Below are 7,716 nucleotides of genomic sequence, written 5' to 3' on the forward strand. Positions count from 1 at the left end.
GTTCATCCAGCTCTACACCTTATTATCTACTTAAATGTGCCCGCATTGAGCAGATCACCAAATTGTTAAATTTGTGTTTCCACTGCCTTGAGTTGGATGAGAAGGACAGAATGATACACCACTTTTCCTCAGAGGATGATGGAGAAGATGGGTTAGGATGATGGCGGGTGTGCTCCAGAGGAATTCAGCATTCACACATTTGAGGGACACTGCCAACACCATCCCAAACCTGCCAGCATGTAGCAGGCTGGCATGGCTTCAAGGATAATACTAAATCATTAATTCTTCACTTGCATTGTTTCCAGGCCTATGATTAAATTTTGTAATTGAACCATTGAGGCAAATTTTCCAGCCAGCAAACATATCTGGATTATCCCTTTGCCATCCACTGATGTGGAGCATGTAGTTTCTACCACGACCATCGCCCCACCTCACAGATCCGGCGCCCAAAACAAGACCATAGCCCTTCCCGATCTTGCCCTCATCCAGCCTCTCTCTTCTTTATTGCAATCCCCACTACAATCCACGAGCATGCAAAATCTGAGTGCTGTTATCAAACAATATTTTTATAACTGTATAAATAAACTAAAACAGAAACATAGCAAACATCACTCAGCCTACCGGTAGTGTGAAATTTAAAGGTATGGTGCCTTGTGATGATGGCCACCTCCATACTGTGCTCCGCTTAAGCTGAGGATGAGTTGAATGCAAGCTGTTCCAGTGTACCTATGTCTGGCTCAGATGCTCCTGGATTTCGTCCTCATCTTGGAACCATTCATGGGAGCTCTTCCACAGTCTTTGTGTTTGAATCATTGCAGGGCTAACCTTTTCAAAGGGTCTTACAACATGGATGGTTCTTGTTGGAGGGACTGAGGGGCAGGAGATGACAACAGTGCCCTGAGAGGTGACCCCCTCCCTTTCGCAGCCTTTTCATCTGCTTCAATCCTTTAATGGAACCATTGATAGCTGGTTGAGGTCAACCCCAGGACAAAACTGGTATCCACTCCTTACATCTTTATATCATTAGCAACACTTGAGTGTTCCACAAGACTGAGTCTCATTTTCTTTGTGCATGTCAGCACAGTGCTGCTGCACCCACTTCAAGTGGTGCTGCAATTGGCTGTCCAGGAAGATGGATATTCCCTCAAAGGTAAAGCTCATTTGTTTAAACATCAAATTCTTGATTGTAAATAACAACTTCTTGGACTCCTCCATTACCTGCCTAAAGTGATCCCTCAGATAATTTCCAAAATCCAGTGCCCCAAAGGTCCTTCTTTTCCTATGATACTGAGGCCCAACATCTTTGTCATATAAATCTTCACTGTTAGCCCTCAGAAGGTGACTTCCCACGGCTGACAACCTCACTTTGCTCCCCTTCCTCATTTGTAATGTGATGCTCACCCAGTGTTTCTTCAACACCCCCATCCTCTACAGTAGGCTGATACTCCACTGAGGTGGCCGTGTCTATGCTGGTGACAATGTTCATGTTTGGTTTCTTCATGTAACCAACGCTGCAGGCTCTGTAGGAGAAACAAGAAGAAGAAAGTGTTGAAGAGAACTGAGACAACTGAACAGATTTTTCTGCACTACCAACTCAGTCGGTTATGGATATCAAGGAGCTACAGTACATATTGGCCTGAAGTCTTCCCTATGACCTTCATCTGAGGACAGAGTATCAAATGATCCTGCTCTTCCTGGTTTTCAACCTTGCCAGCATTAATGTCCTATCAAAACAGCATCTGCACAATGTCCATCACCACTTCCTTGATGGCCATTAATTGGTGCAAGGATGGCATCCCACGTTTTCTGCATCATCTCCTAACTACAAGCACTTTGGCTGCAGGAGGAAGGGAGTGTGATGCATGAGTAGGTGATCCTCCTTCAACTCTCAGATTATGACAGTGAGATGAAGTGTTCCATTATTTAATTATGTCCTCTTCTCATTTTGACCCCACATGTGAAGGTGACTGACATTCCAATGATGCAGCTGGGCTCTTGTAACAATGTTAGAGAGCACAATGTGCATGCTGCTGTACAGAGTTGGAAGTCTGTCAGTTGAGAACCACTTGTCATTCACCTTCCCAGATCTCATAAAGCTATTGAAGCACTTGTGGCATTGGACTCATGTCCTCATGGTGTCGTCATAACTACTCCTTTCTCCCACTACCTCCAGCTATGCCTTTTTTGTCTCTTGGACCAAATTTTGGAAAGGAAACCAACAGCCTCTCAGCTATGACCTCAAGTAGACATCAGAAAATCGCGAAAGAGCCTGTGCCCTACTGCTGCAGGTAATATTTGCCCAATCTTACTCATCTCCCTGGCCATCCATCTATAGTGAGTGGCATATCTGTCATATCAGTTGCTGGACTTTTTAAAAGGCTCTCAAACTTTGTCCTGCCTCCAAGCTGCTTTTGGTATTGCTCCGTGGCCGCCAACACTGCTTGAGGTCTATTTGCACATAACTGTTGATCAGTGGCACTGATGGGGCATTGAGTCAGGACCTAGAATTGAAAACCTGGCCATATGGCTATTCATGTCGTATTGACCAAAGGTAAATTTACAAAACAAGTTTTACACTACCTTTAACAAATATTAACAGTTTTTAATTGAGAGCCTTCATCTGCAGTAGGATTATAAAAATACTTTTTTTAAAAACAGCAGTTTAAGTTATTGGAGGAGAATTGGGTATGTTTCTTTAGTTGTGGCCTCAGGCTCACCTCTTTTCCTAGTGATTGAAAATAGTCCAGCTTGAGTGCAGACCCAGGGAGATATTCTAATGTACTACTACCATATATAATATAATGGAAATCTTACAGGCTTGACCAGTAATAGGATTGGCCTCAGTGTTGCAGATTTCATGACTTTGCTTCATGTGACTCTCAATAAGGTTGATCTAATCAAGATTAAAGACCAAATTACTTCCATACTGTGCTTAAAAACGCTTATACTTCATGCTGTGTTGAAGTTTATTACTTCTGGGACTCATAATGTAGTCTAGATGGTATCTTTGACCTGTTCTTACTTTGTCAGCACCCTCATTCATTTGGAACTTAACTTTTTTGTTCTAGTATAAAGCAAAGCTACTTTATTTTGACTACGGTGACATTGTTGTGCACCAGGGTGAACAGCCACGAGGAATTCATCTCATTGTATCAGGAATGGTTCGGGTGAGTCTCATATGAAAACAATCATTCAGACTAACAAGAATATTTTCATCTCAATTGAAACAACTAATTTATTATTCACTTGTTTATCGTTTGGTTTATTGCCAAATAAACTTGGATTGCAATACTCCTTTTCCTTAATATAGATATGATTTTGTGGACTATTATACTTCCTGATGTGTGGACCTCATCAAAAAAAAACAATCAGCCCATCCCTCCCTTTCTACATATTGTTCATTGAGTAAATATATAGTGCAATGTAGTAGTGAGCCTGGTTTCTGAAGCTGGCTTCACAACTAATTTGTTGGAGATTTTTGAAGTGGGAACAGGTAGGATTGACATAGGAAAGACTGTTGATGTGGTGTGCATGGACTTCTAAAAGGCATTCAGTACTGAGTCGTACAATCTGAAGAAAGTTATAGGTCATGGAATAAAAAGTAAACTATCAACACGAATGCAAAATTGGCTGAGAGATAGAAAACCAGAGAATAGGCTTTTGGGCACATTATGGGCTGAAGGAAAGTTTATAGTGGGGTTCTCCAAATTATATTGGATCTAGATGCTGGTATATGGAGAACAATTTCAAAGTTTGTGGATGACACAGAACTTGGGAGAGCTATAAATTGTGAGGAGGACAATATAAAACTTCAAAAAAGACGTTGACACATTGGAGTGGGTGGATAGTTGGCAGATGAAGTTCAATGCAGAGAAATGTGAGGTAATGCATTTTGGAAACTGATGTGCATTCAGATGTCGCTGAGGGGCAATAAGCAGATGAGAAATAGGAGGAATTGAGATGAAATTGTTCAAGAAATGGAAGAGGAACCATTGTTATGAATCTTTGGCTCTGGGTGAAGTTCCACACAGATGGATAATGGTGGAAAGACTTGGAGGAAGATGGTGTGATCCACTGTGTCGATGGTTGCTTAGAGGTTGGGAAGAAAAAGAAAGGATAGTTTACATTTGTGAAAGCCACATAGATTTTCAGGCCTAAGGGCACACATTTAGTGTGAGGAAGATTTTGACTGAGTGAGACAGAGGCCAAGTAAGTATATTTGGGAATTTGTTTCAAAGTGGGAATTCAGTGCACAGGGGAAAGACAAACTTAAAGTAGGGTTTACTGTAAGAAATAAATTGTGCCGAGTGAGGAGTTTGGTGAAAGGAGAGACAGGTGCAGTTTTCTTCTGTTCTTTTATCAGACCCTGGTAGTTGATTTCCAATTCCGTGTAGCAGAAGGAGCAGGTAAAAATCAACATTTGATATTATTAGAAACTGTAAGGTTTATCAGTATTGTAAAAAAGTTTACAAAGGGGAAACATATGTCCGTGCTGGAACTTCAGCTTCGAATAATCGAGCTAGAGGCTGAGCTGCAGACCCTGACACATCAAGTTACTTGGACACCATTCCAGGAGGCGACTACTCTCTTTTGGATAAAGTCGACTGACTTAGTAACTGGCCAGGGACAGGAGGGTATGACTGCAAGTCAGGCAGATAAAGGGGCCAACCCCATTTAATGTGCCCCTATGGATGGTACTAAGATTTCTTGACTGACAACAGCCCTCCTTCCTGACATATGGTGCTCAAAGTTGTAAAAAATAATCCATATGGAGTCTGACCAAAACTTTGTTCAACGGAAGCATCAGTTCTTCACTGTTCTATTTGTTAAATCAGATACTCATTACTCATTCTCAAGTGGATGTTTCTGCACATTTCACATGTTTCAACTTCAGCATTCTAGGAGTTATAGGCAACTTCGTGACAGAAAGAAAGTTCTACGAAAATATCTGTTATAATCTAGGCTTAGATCTGTGAGTAAAAAGGCTCACGAACAGAGGAACTTTAATTAGAAACTTTAATCAGTGAGAAAGAACAAATCACGAATTAGAAGGGTTTTGAACTTTTTTTTGGTGCTCTCAGCTTTATTATTAGCTACTAATCAGTGTCAGAGGTCTGATTTATCAATATTTTACAAATGCTGAATTTAAGTACTCAACTAATGAATTATATTTACAAATAAGAAATAATGTGATAATTAAATATGACAGCAAGTATTATGCCTGAAAATTTGATGGTAAAAAATTGTGCAAAATAAAGCTCTTTATAAACCAAAGATAGTAGGAACTGCAGATGCTGGAGAATCTGAGACAACAAGGTGCAGAGCTGGATGAACACAGCAGGCCAAGCAGCATCGTAGGAGCAGGAAGGCTGACGTTTCAGGCCTGGACCCTTCATCAGAAAATCTGAAACGTCAGCCTTCCTGCTCCTACGATGCTGCTTGGCCTGCTGTGTTCATCCAGCTCTGCTCCCTGTTGTCTCTTTATAAACCAAACTTATTTATAACCCTAAAATTCATCTTAAGAATGCCAACTAGTTATACCCCAGTGTGAACTGTGAGATTATTATCTTGTGCAGTGATGATATCACAGCAAACTCTTGGTCTTCCCTCATTGTATTTTTAGTTCTATTATTAGAAAACAGTACTGTTTTCATTTCTTAAATGATTCAGCTTATTAAAAATTATAAATGCAGAGATTGAATATTAAGCTCTAATTTAATTGCATTATTGGGTTATTTCATTTGAATTCCTTAATTAAATATATAGTCTTGCTCAGTTCCTAGCTTACCATTATTATGTTTATATCATGTATGCCATTAGTAAGTAGCATTGCTTATTGCTTATTAAAAAAGTATTTATACACATGGGGAAATCCACTCTCAACAGAGGGCTGGCAGCATGTCGGGAGCTATTATTGCAGTAGTGAGTTTTGCCAAGGCTGTGCCCAGCTACAGCTCATCCCTCTTCCAGGTCTCCTGATCAATCTGTGATATCACATTATCAATGGAGATTAATTTATATGGAGATTAAATCACCCATGATTATCACCACATCTTCTCACATGTTCTTATTATTGCCCTGAAAGCTCATATACTACACTGCAAGCTATGTCTTACCTTTATTTCTATTTCAACCCAAACCGATTCTTTGTTTGGGCTCAAGTACCAAGGTCATCTCTTTCTACTGTACTAGTGCCATCCATAATTAACAGAGCTACCTATCCACCATTCCATAGCTTATTATACTTCCTAAGCATCGTGTTACCTTTAAATATTTAGGCCTTGGTCTTTGTCACTTTGCAGCCATGTCTGTGTAATGACTGCCAGATATGCATATTTATTTCTATTTGTGATGTAGGTTCGTCTTTTTTGTTACGCATCCTGTGTGCGTTCAGGAACAGATCCATTAGTTCTGTCCTTTCCAATTTTTGTAACTTCTTGTCTCATTTTCTGGTGTACTTAGATTTTCATGCTACACTGATCATTATTTATTGCAATATTGCTGTCCTATTGTGTCGTCTGTAATCAATTGATGCCACCTTCCCAAGCTTCTGTCACTGCCACTATTTAGTTTAAAGTTCTCTCCACTGACCTAGATATAAGGTTCACCTAAACATTTGTCCCATCTCAGTTCTGATAGAGAGCATCGCCATAATACAAGTGCCACCCCCAACCCTGGTACTGATACCGGTGCCCCATCAATTAAAACCATTTCTCCCACACCAATCTTTCAGTCACATTTATTGTTCATCTAATTTACCCTACGCCAATTTGCTAATGCTCAAGTAGTAATCTTGAGATTAACTTTAAGGATCTGCTTTTAACTAGTTCCTTGTGACTCATGCTCCCTTAACAGTACTTCTTTCCTAGATCTATCCATGTTATTGGTATCAATATGGACCACCACACTGGCTGTCTGCCTTCACAGTTCCCAGTGATGTGGTAAATCTTGACATCTGGCAGGCAACACAGCCATTTGGAGTATCGCTCTTGGCTGCAGAGAAGAGTGTTCATCCTCCTGCATACTTGGCTTTGGTGACCACCACATTCCCATTAACTCCCCCAGCTTGAATGGTTTCTTGTACCATGGTCCTATAATCTGCTCATTCATTCCACAGCCACTGCTTTTATCCTTGCCAGTGATATTCACTAACCTTAAACCTTTTTGACAATTGCAAAGACTAAGGCTTCTCCCCTCATACATGCCTGGCTTGCAGTCACATCCTCCTATTGTTAACAGCTGACCAAATCAGAGGACCTCTCTTCAATGGTGTAATCACTCTGGAACAATGTGTCCAGGTAACTTTTCCCCTTTCTTATGTGTCAGTATTTGCAGCTCAGCCTCCAGTTCATGTAGTGAGCTGAAGCTCCTCAAGTCACAGATGCTTAGTGGATCACAACAGCATTCAGTAAACCCCACATTTTGCATTTGCAACACATCAGCTGCCCCTGTCTTCTTTGTGTGTTAGTTCAATAAAATAATTACTTAATTAACTTAATGTTTCTTCTCACTACCGCTTACACTGGGGTTTCCTACTTCTGATGTCTCACTTAAGAAGGCAGGTACATAAGAGATAACAAGGTGTAGAGCTGGATGAACACAGCAGGCCAAACAGATTCAGAGGAGCGGGAAAGCTGACATTTCGGGTCTGGACCCTTCTTCAGAAATCTCCAGACCCGAAATCTCAGCTTTCCTGCTCCTCTGATGCTGCTTGGC

The sequence above is a fragment of the Rhincodon typus genome, unplaced genomic scaffold (assembly GCF_021869965.1).
Source record: "Rhincodon typus isolate 14 unplaced genomic scaffold, sRhiTyp1.1 hic_rhity00000072, whole genome shotgun sequence".
In the NCBI taxonomy this organism is placed as follows: domain Eukaryota; kingdom Metazoa; phylum Chordata; class Chondrichthyes; order Orectolobiformes; family Rhincodontidae; genus Rhincodon; species Rhincodon typus.